The 15,790-nt window shown below is 40.3% G+C and overlaps 1 long non-coding RNA gene across 1 annotated transcript in view; it reads right to left on the bottom strand.

Annotated features, from left to right (window-relative positions):
• LOC115895165 overlaps nt 1-13,019 on the bottom strand; it is a 79,213-nt gene extending 66,194 nt beyond the window's left edge. The window contains exons 1-2 of the long non-coding RNA XR_004055329.1: nt 12,917-13,019; nt 11,863-11,911 (exon numbers count right to left, since the gene is read on the bottom strand). This is a non-coding gene — a long non-coding RNA (uncharacterized LOC115895165). The remainder of the gene's footprint in view (nt 1-11,862; nt 11,912-12,916) is intronic.
• Nucleotides 13,020-15,790: the final 2,771 nt, after the last annotated feature.

Raw genomic sequence — 15,790 nt, 5'->3', positions numbered from 1 at the left:
GTTTGGCTATCTCCCCACTCAAATCTCATCTTGAATTGTGGTTCTCATAATTCCCATGTATTGTGGGAGGGAAAGATAACTGAAAGATAACTGAAAGATTCTTGAATCATGGGGCCAGTTTTCGCCATCCTGTTTTTTTTGGTAGTGAATAAGTCTCATAAAATCTGATGATTTTATAAGGGGTTTCCTCTTTTGCTTGTCTCTCATTCTGTCTTGCCTGCCACCATGCAAGATGTGACTTTGCTTTTCCTTCACCTTCTACCATGATTGTGAAGCCTCCCCATATGGAACTGTAAGTTAATGAAATCTCTTTCCTTTATAAATTACCCAGTCTTGGGTATGTCTTCATTAGCAGCCTGAAAACAGACTAATACATATTATATAACTGGAGAGAAGATAAGTCCTTTACAGAAATGTTTAAGAACAGTAATGAAGAAAAGGTTAGCTTGGGAGATGCAGTAATCCTGGAGTTGGTGGAGGCAGCATTGAGCTATGTGGCAAATCTTTTCTTGAGAATGAAGACAATGGAGACAAATGTGGAATTTGACTGGGGAAAAAAGTCAGAGAAAGACAGGAAAAAAAAAGAGAACAAAAAGAGTTGCAGAAACAGTGAGGAGGACAAGTGGGAGGAAGAACAAGAAGAAGACACAAGGACAATGAAGGACAACACAGTGTAAGCACCTGGAACTAGCTGAGTCTGACACCAGCACCCACCTATTGGACTCCTCTATAGAAAAATATAGAAGAAATCAATGATTTTTTTTCTTAAATTAGTTTACATATGCTAATCAGGGATTGAGCATGTGTTATATATGGAATCTCATGTAAAGAATGAAGTTGAGGAGGAGTAAAAGAAAAGCCAGGAGAAGGTAAAGGAAGAGGCAAAGACAAAGAGCTCAGTATCTGGTGAATGAAATGAAGGAGGCAGGAATACAACTAGATGAAAGAGCGGAATCAGGCTCTATGTGATCACAGAAGTGGGTCATGTCAGAATGGAATTCTCTGGGCAAGTTTCCAGAGGACAGGATCCTTGGCTGAGATCTTTGAAGAACAGGTGAGAAGGTGCAGTCCAGGAGGAGAAGGCTGATCAAATTTCTGTTGGTTAACCACTTTCTTGGTCTGTAGTTTTATTATCAGCAGCCTTCTAATAATCCATAAGCTTTCCCTGTCTTATACAGAGAGCATTATCTTTTTTTATTTCATTTACTTATTCATTCATTATTTTTAGAGACAGGGTCTCATTCTGTCCCTCAGGCTGGAGTGCAGTGGTGTGATCATGCCTCACTGCAGCCTTGAAGTCCTGGGCTCAAACCATCCTCCTGCCTTAGCCTCATAAGTAGTGAGGACCACAGGCATGCAACATCAAGCCCAGCAAATTTTTAAATTTTCATTTTTGTTGAGATAGGATCTGGCTGTTGCCTTGCTGGCCTCAAACTCCTGACCTCAAGCGGTCTTCCTGCCTCAGACTCTGAAAACGCTGGAATTACATGCATGAGTCACCACGTCCAGCCATCTTCTTATTTTAATGCCGAGGAAAATCACTTCTCTTTTTGCCTAATTATATTCTGATTTCCAGCATTCCCTGCAAACAGTGTACTACACAGAGACTTAATGAAAGAAGTGAGTGTAGCAGCTATCACATGGTCTACAGTTGAAATTATTTTGTGTTTGTATTATCTATTGCTACTATAACACATTTAGAGGTTTAAATAAATAATATATGCATATTACATCACAGTTTCTATGGGTAAGAAATCTGTGCTAACCTGAGTCTTCTGTTTTAGGGTCTGAAGAGACTGCAATCAAGGTGTCAACCAGGCCTGAGATCTCATTTGAAAGCTCATTGGGGGAAGGATCTGCTTACTAGCTAATGTGATTGTTGGCAGGATTCGGTTCCTGCTGGCTGTCAGATTAAGGACCTCAATTCCTTTTTGTCTGTCAGCCAGAGGCTACTCTCAGTTCCTTGCAACACAAACCACTCTATAGGGAAGCTTAAAGCATGGCAGCTTTAAGCTTCATCAAAAGCCATCAAGGATGAGTCTATAAGGCGAGTCAGCTAGCAAGATGAAAGTGGTAACCTCATAAAACATCATCATGGAGTGGCATCTCCTCATTTTTGTTATATTCTTTTAGTGAGAAGCAAGTCAAAACCCTCACCCATACTCAAGGAGACGGTATTATATGAGAGTATACTATCAGGAGATGGGGATCACAGGCAGCCACCTCAGTGTGTGTTCCCAGCAGTCTTCCTGCTTGGTAAACATAAAATCCCTCCAAGCTTTTCCAAAATATTTAAATTTACAGTGTAGTGAAATGAAGGTTGCAAAATATGTAAAAAGTAAAATTGGTAGAGGGAGATGGCATTTCTAAATTTTTGCTTCAATAATCTTTTTAATCACCTTTTAAATATGCATGTCATTGTATCATCATATCATATCATATACTCGCAGAGTGAAAAGAAAAGAATAATTTAGGATTTGAGCAGCTACAGTATGTTAAATATCCAGCTTCTCTCATTTGACTCACCAACTTTCTATGAGGTTGCTGGTATTATTCTATTTTATTCAGGATTATAGAGGTTTTGTAGGTAGAAAAGAATTATTTTTAACTAGTATTTTGCAAACTAACCTCTGAAGTAAGCTTCATTATCCTTTGTATCAATCCCAATTACCAAATTGACAAAACATCTCTAAATCTCATCAATTCATCTACAAAATGGGATAAGGTTATCTTACAGTATTTTTGTGAGGACTCAGAGAGATAAAGAAAGCACTTAGCATAGAGTTTTGCACCTACTAATTGCTCAATAAAAATTAGCTTTTATTATTGTTAAACAGTAATTCCCACATACGGAATTCCAGATGTTGAAGCCAATCCTGTCTGACTGTGCTCTATTACATGCATCTCTAATAAACCTTAGGCTGATTTAGTGCATCTCTAATTTAGAAATAAAAACGGGGAGCAAAGAATTAAAGTGGCATTTATGATAATAACACTGCAGAGGCAGAACTTAACTTGGTTTACCTGAATCTAGAGCAGTGTTCTCCAACTTGAGTGTCCATCAGAATCCCTAGAAGGGCCTGCTAAAATACCGATTGCTGGACCCCACTCCCAAAGCTTCTGACTCATTAGATTTGGGATGGAGCCTGAGAATTTGCATTTCTAACAGGTTCCCATGTGGTGTTGACGCTGCTAGTCCAGGTACTGTACTTTGAGAACCTCTGGTCTAAGGCATTGAAGTCATAGCATTATGTTCCAGCTGTTGTGCAAATGTGAAATGGATTCCATTTTATGTGTTCTACTAAAATTTTGAGCAGATGTGGTTTGTGGTTGAATTGCATATGACTGTTTCATATTTAGGCTGCCAGGCAGAGCTATTTTTGTTCATAAGTATGAATATTCCAGGCTGGAGTGTCAAATCACCTTACTATACTGCCTGTGGTGGGGCTTGCTGTGCCATAAAGGTGTGCAAACTCAGTAAACTCTTATTAGAGCTGTGCTGTGCTGTTTCTCTATTTCCCCTAAACAAGCAACTGGCCAATGAAAATCATGTGAGTAAAAGCTACCTAGGATCAATCTTAACTTGCTTGTATGGAAGGATTCAATATAAATTGGGTCTAGTTGGCAGAAAAATTAATTTCTTGGATTTCTCTAGAAAGCAAGCCGGATGTACTTTATTACATTTGGCTTTTATTCAACATGCTGCTGCAAGAATTCCAAGGTTCTCCTCTGACACCCGACTGTCTCTCCAGACAATCCTGTTATGTACTAACGTATCATATACATGAAATACATGCATATATTGAATATTCAGATGCCTCATTTTTCAATAGCATATGCTTATTTTCCTCATACTACATCTACTGTCTAGTAATGGTTTCCAAAGGCTCTGATCCTTTGAGAAAATCCCTATTTAACATTAAATAAGTCACTTAAAATACATCATTGTTAGTCTACGAAAGAGATCTTTATTTGTTTTGTTTTTTGATAAGACATGTCAAAGACATATGTATCCTGACAAACAATTATAAAACCAGGAGCTCCTTCCAAAGGAAATTCTTTCTGGATATTTGAGCAATTTGTAAACATCAATTTCTATGAATTAATTTCTTGGACTTTTGGAGAGAACAAACATAAGGCTTGCCATAAAACACTGATACATAAATAGAGTGTTATGATTAATATCAATCTATTTTAGTAAATAAATATATATTTTTATTTCTGTCTGAAGGAAAGAGAGAATGAGAAAAAAGCATTAAAAATAAAGAATATAAACAAAAAGTACAAATATATTTGTTTCCTTTATTTACCATTGTAGACCCAGGTTCCAGCAAATGTCTAGGAATTACTGAAAGACTGAGAAATATCTTGGAAAAAATGAGAGAATAAATGGATAGTTTTAGAATTGAGAAAGACAATTGTCTGCAGACATTTTGAAAAATATAGGATATGTCTTAATTTCTAAAATATTGTTAGTATTTTTTTCTTATATTCTTTCTTGCAATACCTACTATTTTTCCACTGCATGCTGAAAACTATGCTAGAGGAACATAACAGTGAGCAAAGAGAGACAGACATAAATCCAGGAGTCACCAAATATGTTGACTACACTGAACTTAGAATTCATATGGGGTAGGGCCTGGAGATTTAGTCAGCCAGATCTGAGAAAGCTTCTCCAAGAAAATGAATAGGAGTTAACTAGGCAATACAGAGAGGAGTGATCAAGGCAATTGGAATAGAACCTGCAAAGTTGTAGTGATGGAGAGAGTGTGGTCCTTCAAGAACCAGTACAACTTGTCTTTCCAATTTGACATAAAGTCATAAAGTCAATCACATTATGACATTCACTGTAAATATAGAATGAAGCTTGAACATTTTACTTATTCATTTCACAAGTAACATAACCTGAGGGTTATTTATTTATTTTTTTCATCATAGCATAGGGCACCATTTCCCTTGCAAGGGGAGAAGTAATACTTTGACTTAGATAAGAGGGTGACTCATGACTGCACTAGTCTAGCTCTTTTATAGTCCATAGTTGCTGGCTTAGCTAGTGGAATATATAAATGTAGAGGGTATTTGGCAGTTAAACCCTTTATCTTATATTTCTACGTAAGAAATACTCTTATGCAATCTCATGCAAAATATCCTCCTAAGGCAGCCAAATTTATCTTCTCAGCTGAGGAACTAGCGTGGAAGCAATCACTAATGACAGCACATTGGTGAGAGTACACAGTGTTTATAATGGTCAGCATGCAGACCTCCAGACCACTGTTACTGACCTGATCAAAGCCATGGGCACCACTGGGAGGTTGTGCTCACACTTCTACTCCATAAATTTAGCAGACCAAGAAGTTTATTACTACCCTGAGACAAGCTGATGATGGAATGGCTAGTTGAGTTAGTGCCTCAGCCTTTTCGATCTATTTCCAATCACTGTTGGAGGAATCAAGTCTCTGTAATGTGTCCATTTTTATTCAGTTCATGTTACTAAGACTATATAATAATGCTCCTGAAAGACGGTGTGTTGGACTTTTAGCAAAATCTCAAAGGGATGGTAAGACTCTTCTGGGGAGTAGGGGATGAAACATGAGCATTAACTCAATATTCTTTCTGAAAGATGCAAACTAATCAAGAGGCTTGGAGAATTTGGCAGCTGGTTGGGCATGGCTTAATTTTAGATCCTATTGTTCAAGCCTTTTTAAGTAGAATTTCAGTATAACAGAGTTGTCAAGGATCTAGTGATAGCCAAATGTCTTAGTTTGTTTTCTGCTACCATAACAGAATAACTAAAGCTAGGTAATTTTTAATGAACAGAAATGTATTTGCCTCACAGATCTGGAGGCTGGGAAGTTCAAGGCTGAGGGGCTGCATCTGTTGAGGGACTTCTTGCTGTGCCATAACACTGCAGAAGGCTTATCACATGGCAAAGGTGCATGAGAGAGAAACCAGGGGAGTCAAATGAAACCTTTTTATCAGGGACCCACTTTCTTTATAACTAACCTACTCCAGCAATAATAGAATTAATCCCTTCATGAGGGTAGAGCCCTTGTAACCTAATCACCTCTTAAAGTTTCCACCTCTCAACACTGCTGCATTGGGGTTTGAGTTTCCAAAACCTAAACCTTGGGGAAAACATTCAAGTCATAGCATTCTACTCCTGACTCCTAAAATTTATGTTCTTTTCACATGCAAAGTGCATTCATTTTATTCCAATAGCCCCAAAGTCTTAACTCATTCCAACACCACCTCAGAAGTCCAAAGTCCACAGCCTCATCTGAATCAGGCATGAGTGAGACTCAAGGCATGATTCATACAGTTGCTAATTTCTTCAAGCCTGTGAAATTAACAAGTTAGGTGTGTCCAAAATACAATGGTGGAACAGGAATAGGACAGACATTCTCATTCCAAAAGGAGAAATAGGCAGAAAGAAAGAGGTAGCTTGTTCTGAATAAGTCTAAAACCAAACAGGGAAAACAGGTTCTAAGGTGGAGAATAATCTCCCTCAACTCTGTGTCCCGTATCCTAAACACACTGAGGTGAGGATTGAGCACGCAACTGCTCAGGCAGACCTGCCCCTAAGACTTTGCTGGACTCAGCCCACCCAGCAGCTCTCACTGCTTGGAGTCTCCCACCTGCAGCTTTCCCGGGCTGGAGTTGCACGCTGGTAGCTCCACAGTTCCGTGGTCTTCAGGGCTACCTAACTCCCACTACTCCACTATGCATTTCCCTAGTGAGGATGCTCTGTGGTGACTCCGCCCCATGAGAAGCATCTGCTTGTGCCCTCAAGATATCTGATATACCCTTTGAAATCTAGGCAGAGGTTTTCTTGCCTCCACAGCTCCTGTAATCTATGCATCTGCAGAGTAAGCCCCAGGAGGATGTTGCCAAGGTTTAATGTGCAACTTCTGGAGCTGGGCAGGAGATGCACCTGAGCTCACTTGAGCCACATCTGGGGCAGCCAAGGAGTGCTGTGCCTGGATGTGTGCGGCAGAGTCCTGAGGTTATGGGCATGGTGATGCTGAGGTCCCACAGGTGCCTCTCTGGAAAACTTGCCCTCAGGGTCCTAGCTTGCCTTTAGATCTCTGAGGTGCCTTTGGGATCATTCTCTCATTGTCTTGATGAATAAAACATGGCTTCCTTCTATACCTGTTAATCTATTTAGCAAGTAGCCACTTGGCCACATCCTTAGTATTCTCCCCAGCACGTGATTTTTTTTTTTTTTTTTTTTTCTTTTTGAGACGGAGTCTCGATCTGTCACCAGGCTGGAGTGCAGTGGCTCGATCTCAGCTCACTGCTGCCTCTGCCCCCTGGGTTCAAGCGATTCTCCTGCTTCAGCCTCCTGAGTAGCAGGCACTACAGGTACATGCCACCATGCCCGGCTAATTTTTGTCTTTTTAGTAAAGACAGGGTTTCACCATGCTGGCCAGGATGGTCTCCATCTCTTGCCCTCATGATGCTCCCACCTCGGGCATCCCAAAGTGCTGGGATTACAGGCATGAGCCACCACAACCGGACGTTTTTTTTTTTTTTTTAAGTTTTTACATGGCTCAGCTCAGAGTTTTTAAAATCTTCCATTCTGCTTCATTTTTTATTTCAAATTTCACCTGTAAATAATTTATCTCTTCTCTCACTTTACTGTAAGTGGCCAAAAGTAACCATGGAGCACTTTGAATGCTTTCCTGTTTAGGTATTTCTTCTGCCATGTTTCCTAATTCATTATTCTTATATTCTACCTTCCATAAGCCCAAGGGCATGGAAACAATTCAGCCAAGATTTTTGCCACTTTATGACAAGGATAGTTTTTAACTCCAGTTTCCAATAAGATATTCCTAAAGGAAAATCATGAACACAATTCAGGATTTTGTCCATGCCCTCATGGACACCTCATCAGAATTTTTTTTTTTTTACGTTCCATATTTTTACCAACATTCTGATTACAACCACGTAAGTAATCCCTAAGATTTAGGCTCTCCCTACAGCTCCTGTCTTTGCATAGACCTTCACCAGAAATGCCTTTAATGTTCCATTTGTGGCAATATACGCTTTTTCTAGCCTACTGCTCCAAATTCTTCCAGCCTCTATTACCTAGTTCCAAAACTGTTTCCATATATTCAGGAATTTTTTACAGTAACAGACCTATGTCTCAACAGCAATTTTCTGTCTTTATCAATTTTGTGTTGCTATCACTGCCACAGATTGCATCATTTATAATAAATACAATTCTATTCAGCTCAAAGTTCTGGAGGCTGGAAAGTTCAATTTAATGGGGCCTCATCTGGCTTCATCATAACATGGAAGAAGGGATCACATGGCAAAAGAGTCCTCCAGAGAGAGCCAGAAAGCAGGTATAACTCAATATTTTTATTCAGGAACCCACTGCTACAGTAACTAATCTGATCCACAGCAATGTTAATTCATTAGTGGAGGTAGAGCCCTTATGATCATCTGTTAAAGGCCCCAACTCTCAACACTGTTGCTTCAGGAATTAAGGTTCTAACACATAAACTTGAGGACACATTCAAACCATATTACCAACTTATTTCAAGTCAAATAATTTTGCAGTCAGTAAAACTAGGGATAATTTCTGTGAAGTGGTATAATCATATTTGATTATATGGCTTATAACCTCCAGTTTGATTTTAGCACATTAACCTTTGTCTACAAGTTAAAAAAATAGAAATGATTAGGACATGGAACAGTGGTTAACCGTCTATGTTCTGGAGATTGTCTGTCTGTATTTAAATTAAGACTGTGTCACTTACTAATGGTGTGACCCTGGGAAGTTTAGCAATACCCGAACCTCAGTTTCTGTATCTATAAAGTAAGGACTGAGAACTAAAGCCTCACTTGTTTTTTTCTTGCTCAAATTCCTACCTAAGGGGTTTGAGGGGCCATACCCTACAAACTATAAAGTCTCATCAGAGGGGTTTATTTAACCCTATATAATGTGGCCTGTTTTCCAACCTGACCCTGGTATAACATCACATAACAAATAAAGAAAGAAATCAAAATATTTTAACCTCAAATATATTTCCTTGTCATATCTTGAAACTGCCTTGCAAAGTTGTCTCTTGTGGGGAAAATCTACATTCTGTAAAGAATCCCCTTTCCCCTTTTTTTCTTTCCATATTCAGGAGATAATCACCTAAGAGTCAGGCATCTTTTTAAATCCAGTAAGAAAACATGTTAGAATCTATTCTCTCTGAAGCCTGCTAGCTAAAAGCTTTCCTCTCTAGAACAAAACTTTGGACTCCACAATCCTTTCTCTTACCCCAAACATTTTCCTTCTATTGATCCCAGGTCCTTAGACAACTCAACCAACTGTCAACTAGAAATTTTAAAAATTTACCTATAGCCTGAAAGCCACCATTTTGAGTTGTCCCTCCTTTCTGAATCAAGCCAGTATACATCTTAAATGTATTTCATTAACATCTTATGTCTTCCACAATTGTATAAAACCAGGCTGTGTGCCCTAACCACCTCAGGCACATGTTCTCAGGATCCCCTGAGTGTTGTGTCACGAGCCATGGTCACTCATACTTGGCTCAGAATGAATCTCTTCAAATATTTTACAGTTTGATTCTTTTCATTGACAGGATAATAACACCACATGCTTCAAAGCATCGTCATGAAAACAGAATAAAATAATGTACATAAAGTGCTTAGTACAATTCCAGGGTTAATCATCTTCATTAAGATAGAATATAATCCTGTGAGCTCCACCACAATGCCACAGTCCACTGCTGTTTGGGCATAAGAAGGTACGAAAGGGGCTGGGTGCGGTGGCTCCAGCCTGTAATCCTAGCACTTTGGGAGGCCAAGGCGGGCAGATCACCTGAGGTTGGGAGTTCGAGACCAGCCTGACCAACATGGAGAAATCCCATCTCTACTAAAAATACAAAAGTAGCTGGGCATGGTGGCGCATGCCTTGAACCCAGGAGGCAGAGGTTGCGGTGAGCCGAGATCGTGCCATTGCACTCCAGCCTGGGCAAAAACAGCAAAACTGTCTCAACAAAAAAAAAAAAAAAAAGAAGAAGGTATGAAGGTCAGAGTCACCACTGCACTGGGCTCTTTCACACCACATAATGTAATCCATTACAGCCTCTCATTATGCAGATCTACCAGCGTAAGTCCATGTATTGAATGCAACACATTTTATAAGGTAGCTATCAAGGAGTGTTAGGCAGGGGAGGGTCAGGATCCGGTTTGTATTGCAGAAAGAATAAACTGACAGCATAAGGAATATGGGTTAGCTTGACTGACACAAGGCCAAAGTTCTATAACAGAGATTGTTGGGAGAATTATGAGAGTCTGACCAAGGGTAATAGCAGTGAAAACGGGAGGAGGGAACATTCTTAAAAAGGTTAAAATGATAGAATTATTTAGATTTGCTACCTAAGTAGGTTTAGGATTTTGGAAGATCAATTCTTCTGGTGCCCAGCTTTCCATTTTCATTTCCCCAATCCTTCTTTACGCTTTCATTTGTTCATGTGTCCTGTTTGTCTTATGTATTAGTCTTCTCTATCCATAATAGAGGAATGACAACATAGCTCTACTGTTGATTGTTCAGTTTAACGTTGTGGGGATTCCCAGAAAGAGGATGAGAGAGAGAATAGTAGGGGAGAAGAAACCAAATGGCAGAGGAAGAAGATCTGGACCCAGGAGATCTGCATGATAGTACGGTCCTCTTGTGCTCAGCACATTCCAACCAGTCACAGGACTCTTGGAAGAGGATGGTGCACAACCTTTCCAATTCTGGGATTCTAAAAGACCAGGAACACTCTGCTTTGAAATGTTACACGAAGAATTTCCTTCAAGACTAGTGCTCAGAATGGAAAGGCTGGACTGTAGATCATTCAGTTGGACTGAAACAATCACATAAATATGACTGAAGAAACACATTTCTGTTTCTATTTAGAACTGAGAAGCATAATGCAAGTGCATTTGAAAGGGAGTGAGCATTTGCTATACAGTCTTGATATAAAGACTAAAATACTCAACATGGTCTACAAAGCCTACGAGGGCTGGCCCGTGCCTAGCAACCATCCACCTTCCATTGATACCTGACTGCCGTATTGCCCATTTATTTTCTCAGCCTCCACCATAAGGTGCTATACTGGGGCCTTCACTCTTGCTGGCCTTTTTGATTGAAGCACTTTCCCTACTCCTATTCATCTGGAATGTGTCCATTCATTTTGCACACCTCACCTTGGCTTAGGGAAAGGGGACCAGCTGTGTTATCTCTTTCAGGTCAGCCTCCTTAGAGACTTTTCCATGTGAACAGTCTGTTTCCATAATATCTATTTTCATTCTCCCAAACATATATTCTGATTGTCATTATACAATAGCTGATATATATATATTTATATTTATTGTTATTTTTATTTTTTTTTCAGCTAAACCATAAACCACATAGGAGTAGGTTCCAGGTTTGCTTTTCCATGCCACTACTTCTTCAACTCACAAAAAGCTTAGAGTATTCTAAATGCTGACAATACTGAATGAAATGATAAACAAGTACATTGGCATTGGAACATTTAATTTTGTGGAATCCAGATTCCATGAAATAATCTGGAAGTCATGAAGAAAGCAGTGGTTCAGGAGTGAAGTGAAAAACCCAAAAAGAAGAAAAAAGAAAAAGCCTCAGGAGGCTCCTTGGGAGAATGGAATGGAAGACTCATCTACCTCTTTCTCCAAATCCAAGAAAAAAACACCTTTTCCAAGGAGGATTTGGACAGTAGCTACATTGGTCTGCTTTCACGCTGCTATAAAGAAATACCTGAGCTGGATAACTTATAAAGGAAAGAGGTTTACTTGACTCACAGGTCCATATGGCTAGGGAGGCCTCAGGCAACTTACAGTCACGGTGGAAGACGAAGGCAAAGCAAAGCTGAATCTTCTCAGGAGGCTGCAGGAGAGAGAGGAGTGAGCAGTGAAGGGGGAAGGGCCCCTTATAAAATCATCAGATCTCAGATCTCATGAGAACTGACTCACTATCACAAGAACAGCATGGGGTAAACCAACCCATGATCCAATCACCTCCCACCAGGTCTTTCCCTAGACATGTGGGGATTATGGGGTTTATGATTTGAGTTGAGGTTTGCCTGGGGACACAGCCAAATTATATCTGCAGCGATCTTGAAGAGGCCACTGGCAGCACAAGTCTTCCTAGGAAGAAGAAATCTTCACCCAAAGAAGAAATAGGTAGGGATCCCAAAGAGGCAAACAACAGGAGCATCTCCCAGAAAGAACAAATTCTCTTCTGAAGAGGTGCCCGTCAGCAGTGGACCTGAAGAGGCTGCTGGCAGCAAGAGCAACTCCAAGAAAAAGAAAATGTTCCATAAAACCACTCCAGGAAGATTAGAATGTGAATGGACATTCCATGGGAGGTGGGACAAACCATACCCCAAGGTGACATTTACCACCCTGTGCCCTACAGCCCACTAAAAACAAATTCATACACATGCAAATCCTTTTCCCAAAGCAAGTATTATCTCCATTTGTATAGACAAAGAAAGCGAGGCCCAAAGTGATTATGCTAACCTTGCTGAGTCACAGATGCTGGATTTGACTCTTACCCATGGCAACTTATACACCAGGGTCTTTTCTATGTGCCTATTTTTCCTTCCACAAAGGTGGCCTCCACATGCAGTATGCACAAAATTCACATAGGCAGTCCTCATCTGGGGGATATTTCCATTCTCAAATCCTTGACGATTTATTTATGAAAGCCACATGGCCCAGCAAATGCTGAGACACAGATTGAATGCCACAAGGAAGGAAATGAAAAACTAAATTGTGAATCCCTATATTGGTTTTTGGTTGATGTTCCCTGAGAAAAATAGGCAACTAAAAAGAACTTACACCCCCACCGACCTACCCACCCTCTGACTCTGACCCACACACAACTTACATTTCTCAATGTTTAGGTGAGGGAGAAGGGACAAGATGGAGGAAGGTGAAAAGATGGAGCAGTACTTGTTGCTTCCGGGTTCTTCATCACCAACATACCCGCGCACGGGAAAATGCAGCCCGCGCCCGGGAAAGTGCAGATCAACTGAGCATGCGCCACGTGACGTCAATCTGGGAAACCCGAAACCTACCTAGCCACGCCTATGGAAACGCCCCTGTCCCACCCACGGCCCTCCCCTTTCCCTTAACAATGCATAGAAGTCCGCCTCCGGCAGGAGCCAGTGTGACCTTCTTGGCCCCTCTTACTTGTGGACTTGAGAACGTCACCCGAGAGCGCCAGCGCGACTTCACTGGCCCCTTTTCCGCGGCCTCGTGAACCTCGCCCGAGAGTGCGTGCATGTTTGCAAATAAAAAGGCTGCCACTTTCTTCACTCGTTTTGGTCTTTATTGATATTTAGTCTTTGGTTATTAATAATAGTATTAAAGAAACAAAACACTCAACCCCTTTTAAGTGTCTCAGAAATGCCGGAAACAGTGAGGCCCATCATAACCTTCACAAAGAAGTGCTCCACAAACTGATAACCAGAGGCAGTAAATAGCAGACGGGGAAGAAAGATCAGAGTTTTATATAGAAAATATAAGGTTATAGCACATAAAACTATGTGAGTGGTAACTTCAGTTTTCTATTTAATTTGTGTGTTTATACTCTGAAAACTCATTCTTTTTAATATGTATGTGTTTAGTTCAAACTTTGGAGTGCTTGCCACGTACTAACCTGCTACAACCCTGGGAAAATGGAGATGAATAAGGAAAGGTCTTTGGCCACAGGTTCTTAAACTGATCGGAAGAAAACCTATACCAGAGACTTTTAATTAAGATGATCATGACCATGATACTGGTACATTTTCAATATCCTGGAATTGTGGAGAAGGGAACAATGTGGCTCACCATTTGGAGTTTATTTTATTATTATTATTATTTTCTCTTCTTACACAAAAAGTATCAGAGTCAAGAATGCAACATGTGTTACACTGCTGTTTTTACATGACAATTGATTCAATTGACTTGGTTTGAAACAGGACAGGTTATGACCTGATTTTAAGGTCATAAACCAATTTAAGTTTGAGAGTAATCTGTAAAATGGCAGTGTGCTCAGTTTCTTTCTTGGCTTGTCAGGTTTAGGACCTCGAAAGTGTCAGCTTAGGATATTCTACCATTTCTACAAGAGTGACATGCACTTTATTCTACCATGCACAGACAGCAAAATCATATCGGAGATATGAGGTTCCCTTCTATGAGGGAACCATCAGGTACCAACGGAGACTCTGCAGGTGAAAACTGCCTTATACCATTAAGGGTTAACTGTGGTGTCCCCAGCAATAGAGAAATGCATATCTGTTTCTGAGGGCATTGAGGAGCCGGCCTGGTCATTCGTGGAATGAGAACATGAAGATTCCATTTAGCTGGTGCATCAGTCTTCAGGAGCAGAGGTCAGTAGTGATGGAGTAGATTAAAACAAGGCAGAGGCACCCGTGGATTTCTCCTGCTATTTCACGAGTGACCTCATTTGACTCTCCTTCCTGCTGCTGACATGTCCTTTCCTTTAAAATTACACATAGTGCTAAACAAATGGGTCTCTTCAGAGTCACTTAGCAGAACTAATCAGCACACCAGCCTGGTTTCAAAATGAAGGGTCCATTCCACGGTGGAGGAGGGCGATTACTTTTGTATCCTCCATCCAAGTTGGGGTCACCTGCAACTCTGAAGGAATTGGTGCTCTGTTCCTTTATTCAAGGCAGGAAATTGTACCCCTGTCACACTGAAATCTCATTCTTCCATCTTAAAACTCATTTCCTTTTATAAAAGTGTTTTTCTTCCAGACTTTTCACATACTGGCTAGAAATTGTGTTCAGCCCCCATGCACATAAAAAGTTAACATTGTCTATAATGCTGCCAGAGGCGGTGTTTCTCGTGGAAGGAGAATTGCCGGGTAGTGAGAAGAGGTTAGTGAAAAAAGCACATGCTTTAATAAACCTTCATTTGATAATTGAATCTCATTCTAATCAATGGCAGAATGCAGCCACTCTGCTCTCCACCCACAGTGATTAGGGCTCATAAGTGAGTGCCGATGGTTCAAGCACGGGCTTGAAAAGGAAATGCAGTGTGGCAAACAGTTTCACTTTGGTTTGCAAACATTACATTCTGCCCTATTAACAGGAGATCTCCAAATTGAATCTTTCTTATATAATATCTATTTGAGAGGTTCTTCCATTTTTTAAAATATTTGTATAACTTCCAGTAACTACCGTGTACCAAGGAGAAGACAGGTTAATAGTAAACCTAATTAAATCTCCTCACAATGATGTAGTGAGTCCCAGTCTACAACGTGGCTTTAAGCTGAGATCTCATTTAACATCTGCAAATACCTGGAGTGCCTGAAGGAGCTATCTTTATTATATTATTTTTTTCCTTTCTTCCTTTTTTATTTTTAAAAAATGATAGGTAGGTAGGTAGTAGGTAGGTAGATAGATAGATAGGAGATAAATAGATCTTTTTAAATAGAGACAGGATCTCCCCACATTGCCCAGGCTAGACTTGAACTCTTAGGATCAAAGGATCCTCCTACCTCAATCTCCCAAGTAGCTGGCACTACAGGCACATGTTGCTGCTACCAGCTCTGTTATCCTCATTTTACAGATGGTGAAACTGAGGCTCAGAAGGGCTAAGTGGACTCATTGCCAAAAACAAAAAGCATGGTAACTCATGAGTAAGAATAGGGACCTCATTTTCTTACTTCCAGCCCTTTGAGCTAAACAACAGTTATCTATGGTTTTGAAGTAAATTCCCTGGCCTAAGTGTATCATAGAGCATTGTA

This window comes from Rhinopithecus roxellana, chromosome 20 (genome assembly GCF_007565055.1).
Source record: "Rhinopithecus roxellana isolate Shanxi Qingling chromosome 20, ASM756505v1, whole genome shotgun sequence".
Lineage (NCBI taxonomy): Eukaryota > Metazoa > Chordata > Mammalia > Primates > Cercopithecidae > Rhinopithecus > Rhinopithecus roxellana.
The sequence above is the reverse complement of the archived record's forward strand: the minus strand, read 5'-3'. Positions and strand labels throughout refer to the sequence as shown.